Below are 11,144 nucleotides of genomic sequence, written 5' to 3' on the forward strand. Positions count from 1 at the left end.
GATGGGCTTGCAAACTCTCTGTTACCTGTTGCAATATTTTTGGTCCCACCGAGATATGCAATCGGCCCCACCGAGTTTGCTTGGCCAACTCTATGTTTAGCTTATTACCCAAATCGGTCCCACCGAGTTTGAGTAATCGGTCAAACCGAGTTTTGGTTTTACCCTAACCCTAGCACATCGGTTCCACCGAGTTGATCCAGTCGGTCCCACCGAAAACCCTAACGGTCACTAGGTTTGCTAAATCGGTCCGACCGAGTTTTTCAATTCGGTCTCACCGAGATTGGTAAATTGTGTGTAACTGTTAGATTTTGTGTGGAGGCTATATATACCCCTCCACCCACTCTTCATTCATGGAGAGAGCCATCAGAACATACCTACACTTCCAATACACATTTTCTGAGAAAGAACCACCTACTCATGTGTTGAGGCCAAGATACTCCATTCCCACCATATCAATCTTGATCTCTAGCCTTCCCCAAGTTGCTTTCCACTCAAATCTTCTTTCCACCAAATCCATATCCTGTGAGAGAGAGTTGAGTATTGGGGAGACTATCATTTGAAGCCCAAGAGCAAGGAGTTCATCATCAACACACCATTTGTTACTTCTTGGAGAGTGGTGTCTCCTAGATTGGCTAGGTGTCACTTGGGAGCCTCCGACAAAGATTGTGGAGTTCAACCAAGGAGTTTGTAAGATCGATATATTGGACGGCTATATTCGGACACCGGAAGTGTTTCGGGTGATTTCGGAGAAAACCGGAGTGTCGGAAGGGTTACCAGAACCCCCCGGGGAAGTATTGGGCCTTAGTGGGCCTGAGGGGAGAGAGAGGGCAGTAGCCCAGGAGGTGGCGTGCCCCCTCCCATGGGGAGTCCGAATTGGACTAGGGGAGGGGGGCGCGGCCCCTCTTTCCCTCTCCCTCTCCCTCTCTTTCCTTCCCCCTTCTCTCTTCCTAGTTGGACTAGGAAAGGGGAGTCCTACTCCTACTAGGAGGAGGACTCCCCCCTCCTTGGCGCGCCCCAAGGGCCGGCCGGCCTCTCCCCCTTGCTCCTTTATATACAGGGGCAGGGGGCACCTCTAGACACATAAGTTGATCTTCGTGATCATTCTCTTAGCCGTGTGCGGTGCCCCCCTTCACCATAATCCTCGATAATATTGTAGCGGTGCTTAGGCGAAGCCCTGCGACGGTAGAACATCAAGATCGTCACCACGCCGTCGTGCTGACGGAACTCTTCCCCGACACTTTGCTGGATCAGAGTCCGGGGATCGTCATCGAGCTGAACGTGTGCTAGAACTCGAAGGTGCCATAGTTTCGGTGCTTGATCGGTCGGGCCGTGAAGACGTACGACTACATCAACCGCGTTGTGCTAAACGCTTCCGCTTCCGGTCTACGAGGGTACGTAGACAACACTCTCCCCTCTCGTTGCTATGCATCACCATGATCTTGCGTGTGCGTAGGAATTTTTTTGAAATTACTACGTTCCCCAACATTGTGTTTGTTAAACTTGTGCCAAAACTCCACTTCAACTTAAAGAAGTTATAAAAACTGCAACTTTTAGCACTTAGTGTCTAATCACCCCCCTCTAGACACCTCTTCTTGATTCTTTCAACCGTCGACCTCCTCCAGCCTCCACGGGCTCCTGTTCATCCAGCCTCCACCGCGCGCTAGTCCATCGTCTACTGTTCAACCACCCCTCCACGGGCACCCCTCCACCATCTACTGTTTATCCAGCCCTCCACACCACGTGGTCCTGTTCAACCACCCCTCCACGGGCACCCCTCCACCGTCTACTGTTCATCCAGCCCTCCACCACATCACGGGGTCCTGTTCATCTAGAGGCAACGCCATCGCTCACTGTTCATCCATCCCCCCCCCCCCCCCCGCAACGCTCACTGTTCATCCAATCGATCGACTTCAGTTAGCAGTGTGACGCCCGGATAGTTAAGCTACAGTAATTCCCTGTAGAAGATGTCACGGCACCGCAATTACTATTGATAAACTCGCATCGGTTCGAAACCCAGTTCACATTTCAAATATAAAATAAAATCAATAGGTAAAAGTTTTCAATTATCAAAACTAAAATGTTCATTATGTGGCAAATAATCCCTAACTAGTTTTGGTGGTTGAACAAATATTTAAATGCTTTTAAAATTTTAAACAAATGCAGACTAACTTATCTGCCTATCAAACTAAAGGTGATAGTAGCCTAAATTATAATAGGATTTTACGTGCAGTTCTTGTATTTTAAAAAAACTAGTTTTGTCTTGAAATGAAATAAAAGGGTAAAGCAAAAAAAAGAAAAAAAGGAAATGCCCCAACCCCTCCTGGGCCTAAACCCCCCTGCGTCGGCCCACTTGAGCTGGCCCAGCTCCTCCGTTGTCGTCTTCCCCTTCCCTGTTCAGCCGACCGACGCCCGCGCAACACGTTGCCGCCGAGCCACCTCGCCGGCCACGCTACTACAGTGTCGCGGGAGGAGATAAGGAAGCCACCGTGCCCCAAAAAATATCCCCATACACTCCCTCGTCACTCTCTCTCTCGCCCAGATCCGCCACGACCCCCACCGCCGTCGCCAAGAACTCCATTGCCCCTGCGGCCACCGTGCATCCCGCGGGCTAGGAGGTTGCCCTGGAGCTCCGTCGAGCTTCGCTGCTTCGGCTACGAGGACCGGTTCGAGCTCAGCGCCCCGGCAACGACAAGATCAAGCTCTTCTTCCTCCTGTGGTCGTCGTCGTTTTCGTTGATCTGCTTCACTCCGGCTGCCCCAGCTTCACCGAATCGCCCGCGAGAACCATTGTGAGCGTTCCCCATTTCTCATAGTTCGTTTTGCCCCGCACGCGCCCTCTGGCTAGCTGCTGCCATGACCATGCCCAGTACGAAGCTCTACTTGCGCCGCCATGTCTATTACCACTGTTGTTGTTAGCACGTACTGAACTAACACCTTTGCCATGCTCCTGGGGATCCAGTGCAGCGCGTGCGCCCCGTAGATGTCCGTGGCTTCATTTCTGTCCAGCCCGAGTTGTGACCGCCGCCGGACATCGCCGAGCCGATAGCACCGTCCACCCCCGTGCCTCCTCCTGCCCTGGTCGACTCGCACCGTCGCCCTCGTCCAGCAGCAGCTCCTCGCGGATCAAGTGGCCGCCGGGAGGCCAAACCTAAGCCGCCCTCGCCCCGACATATGGTCGCCTGCGTACCTGACGCGCTCGTCGCCGCCCGCAAAATCCCTTGGCCGTGCCCGGAGATCCGCTTCGTCGCCCGGCCACGCCCCCGAGCGCGCCGACCCGCGCCTCTGCCACTACTCGCCCGCACCGCCGCTGCTTGCCCAGGCCTAGCCGCCGACGCCCTGTGCTGTCACGAGTCTGCGCACCCGCGCAGTTCGCGCCTTGCTGGCCGTCGTCACTACAACGCCCGTCTCCTGCCATCATCGCCGCCTCTCCCTGCCGCTCGTCGTCCGGCCTGCCGCACCGTCCGCTGCCGAGCGCCGCGCCCGCCAGCGCCCTACTCCCGCGCCTGCTCACTACTTGGCTGGCCCTGCTTCCCCGACGCGTGAGCTGGGCACTGGCCGCCGGCGCTCTCTGTGAGCGGCCGCGCGTGCGTGTCCCAGCCACGGCCTTGTGCCACAGCACGAAGGGGCCAACCCTGTTCTTGGGGGATTAGCCCTGTTAGTTTTTTTTTGTTTATTGTTTTGTGTTGTTACATTAGCCATATGGCCCTATGACTAGTGGCCCCCACTACTAATTATTCTAACTTAACTAAAGTGTAACTCAGTCTAGTCACTAACAGATGGCCCCCAAGTCAACCTTTGACTGGTCAACGTTGAACAGTCAACTGCTGACTGGGCAGTTGACTGGGCCCATTGTCGGCCTCACATGCAAACAGCTGGGTACACTCTGTGTGTACCTATAACATTATTTTCATATTAATATTAAATCCAGAAATTCTAGAATATTGTTAAATCTTTGAAAAATCATAGAAAATAATCTGTAACTCGGATTAAAATATTTTGAACATGAAACTTGCTCAGAACGACGAGACGAATTCGGATACGCAGCTCGTTCGTCCGCCATGCATCATTAGCATAGCAAACACGCAACTTTCCTCCTCCGGTTCAACTGTCCGAAAACGCGAAACACCGGGAATACTTTCCCGGATGTTTTCCCCCTTCACCGGTACCACCTCGTACTGCGTTAGGGCACACCTAGCATCACGCTTTGTCATGTCATGCATCGTCATGCATTTGTTTGCATTATATTTATTGTTTCTTCCCCCTCTTCTCTCGCTAGACACCGAGACCGACGCCGCTGCTACCCAGTACGACTACGGTGTTGACGACCACTCTCTCTTGCCAGAGCAACCAGGAAAGCCCCCCCTTTGATCACCAGATATCGCCTACTCTTTTCTCTACTGCTTGCATTAGAGTAGTGTAGCATGTTACTGCTTTCCGTTAATCCTATTCTGATGCATAGCCTGTCCTTGCTACTACTGTTGTTACCTTTACCTGTAATCCTAATGCTTAGTATAGGATGCTAGATTATCATCAGTGGCCATACATTCTTGTCCGTCTGCCATGCTATATTATCGGGCCGTGATCACTCGGGAGGTGATCACGGGTATATACTATATACTTTATACATGATACATGTGGTGACTAAAGTCGGGTCGGCTTGTGGAGCACCCGCGAGTGATTCACGGATTGGGGGCTGAAAGGACCTTTGTCCCAACGGCCCTCTGTGTGGATCTTTGTGGCGAAGCGACAGGGCAGGCTGTGACCACCTAGGAGAGAGGTGGGCCTGGCCCTGGTCGGTGTTCGCGGATACTTAACACGTTTAACGAGATCTTGGTATTTGATCTGAGTCTGGGTACTGGCCTATACGCACTAACCATCTACGCGGGGACAGTTATGGGCACTCGACATCGTGGTATCAGCCGAAGCCTTCGTGATGTCAGCGACTGAGTGGCGCGCGCCGGATTGGACCGTAAGCCTACTCTTGTATTAAGGGGGGCTAGTTCTGCTTCTGGCCGCGTACGCAACGTGCAGGTGTGCAATGGGCGATGGGCCCAGACCCCTGCGCCATAGGATTTAGACCGGCGTGCTGACCTCTCTGTTGTGCCTAGGTAGGGCTGCGACGTGTTGATCTTCCGAGGCCGGGCATGACCCAGGAAAGTGTGTCCGGCCAAATGGGATCGAGCGTGTTGGGATATGTGGTGCACCCCTGCAGGGAAGTTAATCTATTCGAATAGCCGTGATCTTCGGTAACAGGACGACTTGGAGTTGTACCTTGACCTTATGACAACTAGAACCGGATACTTAATAAAACACACCCTTCCAAGTGCCAGATACAACCGGTGATCGCTCTCTCACAGGGCGACGAGGGGAGGATCATTGGTTAGGATTATGCTATGCGATGCTACTTGGAGGACTTCAGTCTACTCTCTTCTACATGCTGCAAGACGGAGGCTGCCAGAAGCGTAGTCTTCGACAGGACTAGCTATCCCCCTCTTATTCCGGCATTCTGCAGTTTAGTCCTCATATGATACCCTTATTCCATTTAATACCCATGCATATGTAGTGTAGCTCCTTACTTGCGAGTACTTTGGATGAGTACTCACGGTTGCTTTCTCCCCCTTTTTCCCCCTTTCCTTTCTTTCTGGTTGTCGCAACCAGATGCTGGAGTCCAGGAGCCAGACGCCACCGTTGATGACGACTACTACTACTCGGGAGGTGCCTACTACTACGTGCACCCCGCTGACGGCGACCAGGAGTAGTTTAGGAGGATCCCAGGCAGGAGGCCTGCGCCTCTTTCGATCTGTATCCCAGTTTGTGTTAGCCTTCTTAAGGCAAACTTGTTTAACTTATGTCTGTACTCAGATATTGTTGCTTCCGCTGACTCGTCTATGATCGAGCTCTTGTATTCGAGCCTTCGAGGCCCCTGGCTTGTAATATGATGCTTGTATGACTTATTTTATTTGTAGAGTTGTGTTGTGATATCTTCCCGTGAGTCCCTGATCTTGATCGTACACGTTTGCGTGTATGATTAGTGTACGGTCAAATCGGGGGCGTCACAGCAGTAGTGAAGGAATCGCTCAATCGGGTTCAGTTAACAGCCATCGATCGATCGCTCGGATTCAGTAACGCGTAGCCTGCAGTGCAATCACTCGGGTTCAGTTAGAGCCCAACGCCTCGCTCGGGTTTAGTTAGAGCCAATGCCTCACACACACGCGCGTACGTGTACGAGAGAAACGCGCATCGCTCGGCCCTCGACCTCCCACCGTAACCGGGAACTCCCCAAAATTTTCCTCGCCCTTGCTTCTACCATGGTTTTTTCCGTCATGGACGGCCCAAAGAATGTCATGCGGCTGCGTCTCTGGCCCGCCCAGGACGAAAAGCCCATTTTCTGTCATGATTTTTTGTCATAGAAGTAGGAACCCACCACATCTATGATGATACCGGATTTTGTCACAATTATCATCATAGAAGTGTCATATGTATGACAGAAACATTTTTTGTTCGACCCAAAATGTCACGGATGTGTCTTTTTTTGTAGTGAAAGTAGATGGATCTACTAAAGGTCCCTTTGCAGCAACCCATGAGGTTTTGGGATACTGCTCAGGTTTCCAGTAGGTCCCATCAGCATTGAGTTTCCTCTCAAAGGCAATACGCTCTTTCCTAGGGTTCCTGTTGAGGATCTGCTTTTTAAGCACATCACAAAGTGCCTCGTGCCCTTTGAGGCTTTTGTACATGCCTGTCATATACAATTCCTTCAGCCCTGCATTGTCAGTGATACTAGTAGCATCCTCAGATGAGGAATTAGTGATAGTAGAGACAGGTGAAGAATTTGCAGTAATAGAAGCATTTGAACTTTCAGGTGAAGAATTAGCATATTCATGTTCAATGCATTTCAAACATGGTGGAGTGAATTCAACCTAAGCGGAACTGATTTGTTGAGCAAGCAATGAATAACACTCCTTCTGAAGATCTTCATAACTCGCCCTTAGCTGCTCAAGATCTTGCTTTCTTTGAAGAAACTCGTAAGAAAGCTTCTCATAATCAGATAAGAGAGTGTTATGATGACTCTAAAGATTATCAAACTTAGTCTGAAGTCTCTGAAGACTTTCAGTCAAAATTTTAGTGCGATCCATTTCTTCATCCAACATATCATCGCTTTTATCTAGCATATTTTGAACTTTTTCCAAAACTCTTTGTTGTTTGGTGGCAAGGGAAGCAAATTTGGTATAACTGGGTCCAAATTCATCACCAGATTCATCATCACTAGACTCAGATAGGTAGCATTCAGTTACCTTAGCACCTTTTGCCATAAGGCATGGTGAAGAGGATGATGATTCTAGATCGAAAGTCATAGCCTTGCGCGATTCCATGAAATCCCCAAACCAGGGATCATGATGAGTTCGATGACCTTCATAGACCTCAGAGAGTCGGTCCTAGATGAGCTTCACATGGCTGAGATGCATAATGTTCCTAAACTGATTTTGGGACAAGCTAGAGCAGATGATGTCCTTCGCCGTGAGGTTAAGTAGAGTACTTGCAAATATCATCCGCGTCCGCCATCTTGCAGAGATCGATAAGACCAATCTCAGCGACGGTCCACAGTTCGTTGTTCATTGCCATGAGGCGCTTCTTCATCATGGCCTTCCACTTGGGATAATCATGACCATCAAAGATGGGGCATGTCACTGTCTTCATTCCTACGGTCGACATAACTAAAACTCCAGGCGGTTAAACCAAAATCACACAGAACAAAGGAGTACCTTGCTCTGATACCAATTGAAAGTGCGTCATATCGACTAGAGGGGGGTGAATAGGCGATTTTTACAAATTCATCACTGAGGAATTTCAGGGTGAGGAAATTCCTAAGTCACGAACTACTTAGCAGCGGAATAAGTACTCAGAAGCAAGCATAATAGAGTAGTAGCACAATCATCATGAAGAAATAAAAGCAAGCAATGAGTACAAGAAGCGTAAACACAGGATAAGCAGGCTGAAGACAAACAGAATGAAGAAATTGAACTGAGGAAATTGAGAAAGTCTTTAGTCAAAGTCTTCAAACAGTAACGATCAAGTACACAACACAGTAATGAGGAAATGGAACCAGTTAGCTCGGTGAAGACAATGATTTGGTAGACCAGTTCCAACTGTTGTGATAGTTGTACGTCTGGTTGGAGCAGCTAGGTATTTAAATTCGAGGACACACAGTCCTCACCATATTCTCCTTGAGCTAAGGTCACACAAACATCGCCCAATCACTCGTGGTAAGTCTTCAAGTGACTTCCAAACCTTCACAAACTCGGTCACTCGCCGATCCACAATTTCCTCTTGGATACTCTAGACCATGACGCCTAACCGTCTGGAAGATGCACAGCCTTTAAAGGTAACAAGCGTCGGTTCCACACAGGAACAATCTCTTCAGTGATGCTCAATCACTTTGGGTTTGTATGTGTTTGGTTTGGGGTTTTGGGTTTTTCCTCACTTGATGATTTTCGCTCAAAGTCCTCGAAGGATGGGATACTCTCAATGACAAGTGTCAGTTTCTCGCAGAGCAGCCAACCAGCTAGTGGTTGTAGGGGGCGGCTATTTATAGCCTAGGGGCAGCCCGACATGATAAGACATAAATGCCCTTCAATGATATGACCGTTAGGTGGGTACGATATTTTGGGACAGCTGGCACATAGCACAACAACGGTCGAAAATTTGGCTATCAAATTCCTCAGGGCTATCATGTTCCTCACTTGTAGGCAATCTGCACTGGCGAATTCCTAACTCCTCAGTCAGAGCAAATTCCTTAGAGACCAGAAGATTTTCGCCTCTGTCACTGAAGAAATTGACTGAACTGTATGAGATTTCCAATGGCTTCACTCGAAAGGATTGGTAGGTGTAGGGTTTTGAGATGAGCATCAATTGGAAACTTTTCCTTAGTTTTACCTCGACCCCCTTTAACAGTACGGTGTTCCTTATGACTCAAGAAAGAGAAAAACGAAACTATGAAAACAAAAGTCTTCGAGCTTCATATTCCTCGCATGAATATCAAGTCTTCAGGATCACACCAATTTCTTCACTTCTAAAGTCTTCAGAAAGCCAAAGTCTTCAGTTGAAGACATTCATTTTTAGGGATATACTTTCTCTGTAAATATCAAACTCCTCATAGACTTATAGACCTGTGTACACTCACAAACACATTAGTCCCTTAACCTATAAGTCTTCAATACACCAAAATCACTAAGGGGCACTAGATGCACTTACACCAAGTTCTTCGAGTTAAGATGGAGTTTTATCATAAGTTTAAGCATCCACAATACATTTCAAGCAAGCATGATAAGAATATATGCAGCCAGAAGAGTAAAGCATGCTAATTGCAAGAAAGTAAAGGGATGGGATTTGGAGTGTGCAAACGCAATGAAGACACCGAGATTTTTGGCGTGGTTTTGATAGGTGGTGCTATCGTACGTCCACGTTCATGGAGACTTCAACCCACGAAGGGTAACGGTTATGTGAGTCCACAGAGGGCTCCACCCACGAAGGGTCTATGAAGAAGTAACCTTGTCTATACCACCATGGCCATCGCCCACAAAGGACTTGCCTCACTCGGGTAGATCTTCACGAAGTAGGCGATCTCCTTGCCCTTACAAACTTCTTGGTTCAACTCCACATCTTGACGGAGGCTCTCAAGCGACACCTAACCAATCTAGGATACACCATTCTCCAAAAGGTAATAAATGGTGTGTTGATGATGAACTCCTTGCTCTTGTGCTTCAAATTATAGTCTCCCCAACACTCAACTCTCTCTCTCTCCCACACACACACACACACACATTTGAATGTGGTGGAAAGATGATTTGAGTGGAAAGCAACTTGGGGAAGGCTAGAAATCAAGATTCTTGTGGTAGGATTGGCATATCTTGATCTCAACACAAGAGTAGGTGGTTCTCTCTCAGAAAATGTATGGTGGAAGTGTAGGCACGCTCTTATGGCTCTCTCACATATAGAGATGGGGATGGAGGGGTATATATAGCATCCACACAAAATCCAACTGTTACACACATTTGACCAAACTCGGTGAGACCGAATAGATGAACTCGGTCTGACGAATTAGTTCAAAATGTGAACATCAGGAATCTCCGTGGGACTGACTAGAACAACTCGGTGGGACTGATGTGCCAGGGCTTAGGGCAAACCTCATCTCGGTGGCGCCGGTTGCATCAACTCGGTGAGAACGAAGTGAAGCAATAGGGCAACAGAGAATTGGTCAAGCCATCTCGGTGAGACAATCGTAATCGGTGAGACCGGAATAATTGCAACCGACAGCAGGGAGTTGGCAAGGCCATCTCGGTGAGATCAGATCCGTATCGATGTGACCGAACTGTTAGGGTTTCTGGCTGTGGCTATGTCATATGAACTCAGTGGCGCCGAATAGAAAAAATCGGTGGGGCCGAGTTGGAGTTTAGGGTTTTGACATATTTGGAATGAGAAATTGGTCGATGGCTTTGGAGCAATATCACTAAGCATTTTGAGCAAGCAAGCCATTAAGCAACACCTCATCCCCTTTTTAATAATATTGGCTTTCCTATGGACTCAATGTGATCTTGGATCACTTAAAATAAAATGAAGGGGTCCCACATCCTCTTGTCCTTTCCACGCCATTGTTAAACTTGTCTGAAATACACTAGATAAAAGTATTAATCCAACAAGAGATATGTTGACATTAATTATCAAAATCATTCAGGAAGCACTTGTGCTTTCACTACTGTATTGCATCATCCTCTCTTCTTCGAGGAAATCCGAATGCAGCTGACAAGTCGCAGCGCTGCGAGACTTCGCGTCGCGGGTGCGTGCCTGCTCCCTACGCTTCTCCGACACAGGAGGGCGGAGGGAGGAGCTATTGGCCTCGTCGTCGTTGCGACGCTTGCGTCCGGTGAACCCACCGCACCCAAACCCCATCGTGCCAGTCGAAGCCCCCACCGTCGCCACGCCGTGCACCCGCGGACGCCATCTCCAGTGAGATCTGACGATCAAGTGCGTCGGAAATTTCTCCTGAGGGGTAGAGATCTCGCCGGACTTTGAAATTTGCGGCGGAGATGGATAAGGGGAATGCCGAACGGAAACCCTAAAATGACCCCGGGCCCGCATATATACTGCAAT

The sequence above is a fragment of the Triticum urartu genome, chromosome 5A, assembly GCF_056163025.1.
Source record: "Triticum urartu cultivar PI428250 chromosome 5A, HENAU_Tu73, whole genome shotgun sequence".
NCBI lineage: Eukaryota > Viridiplantae > Streptophyta > Magnoliopsida > Poales > Poaceae > Triticum > Triticum urartu.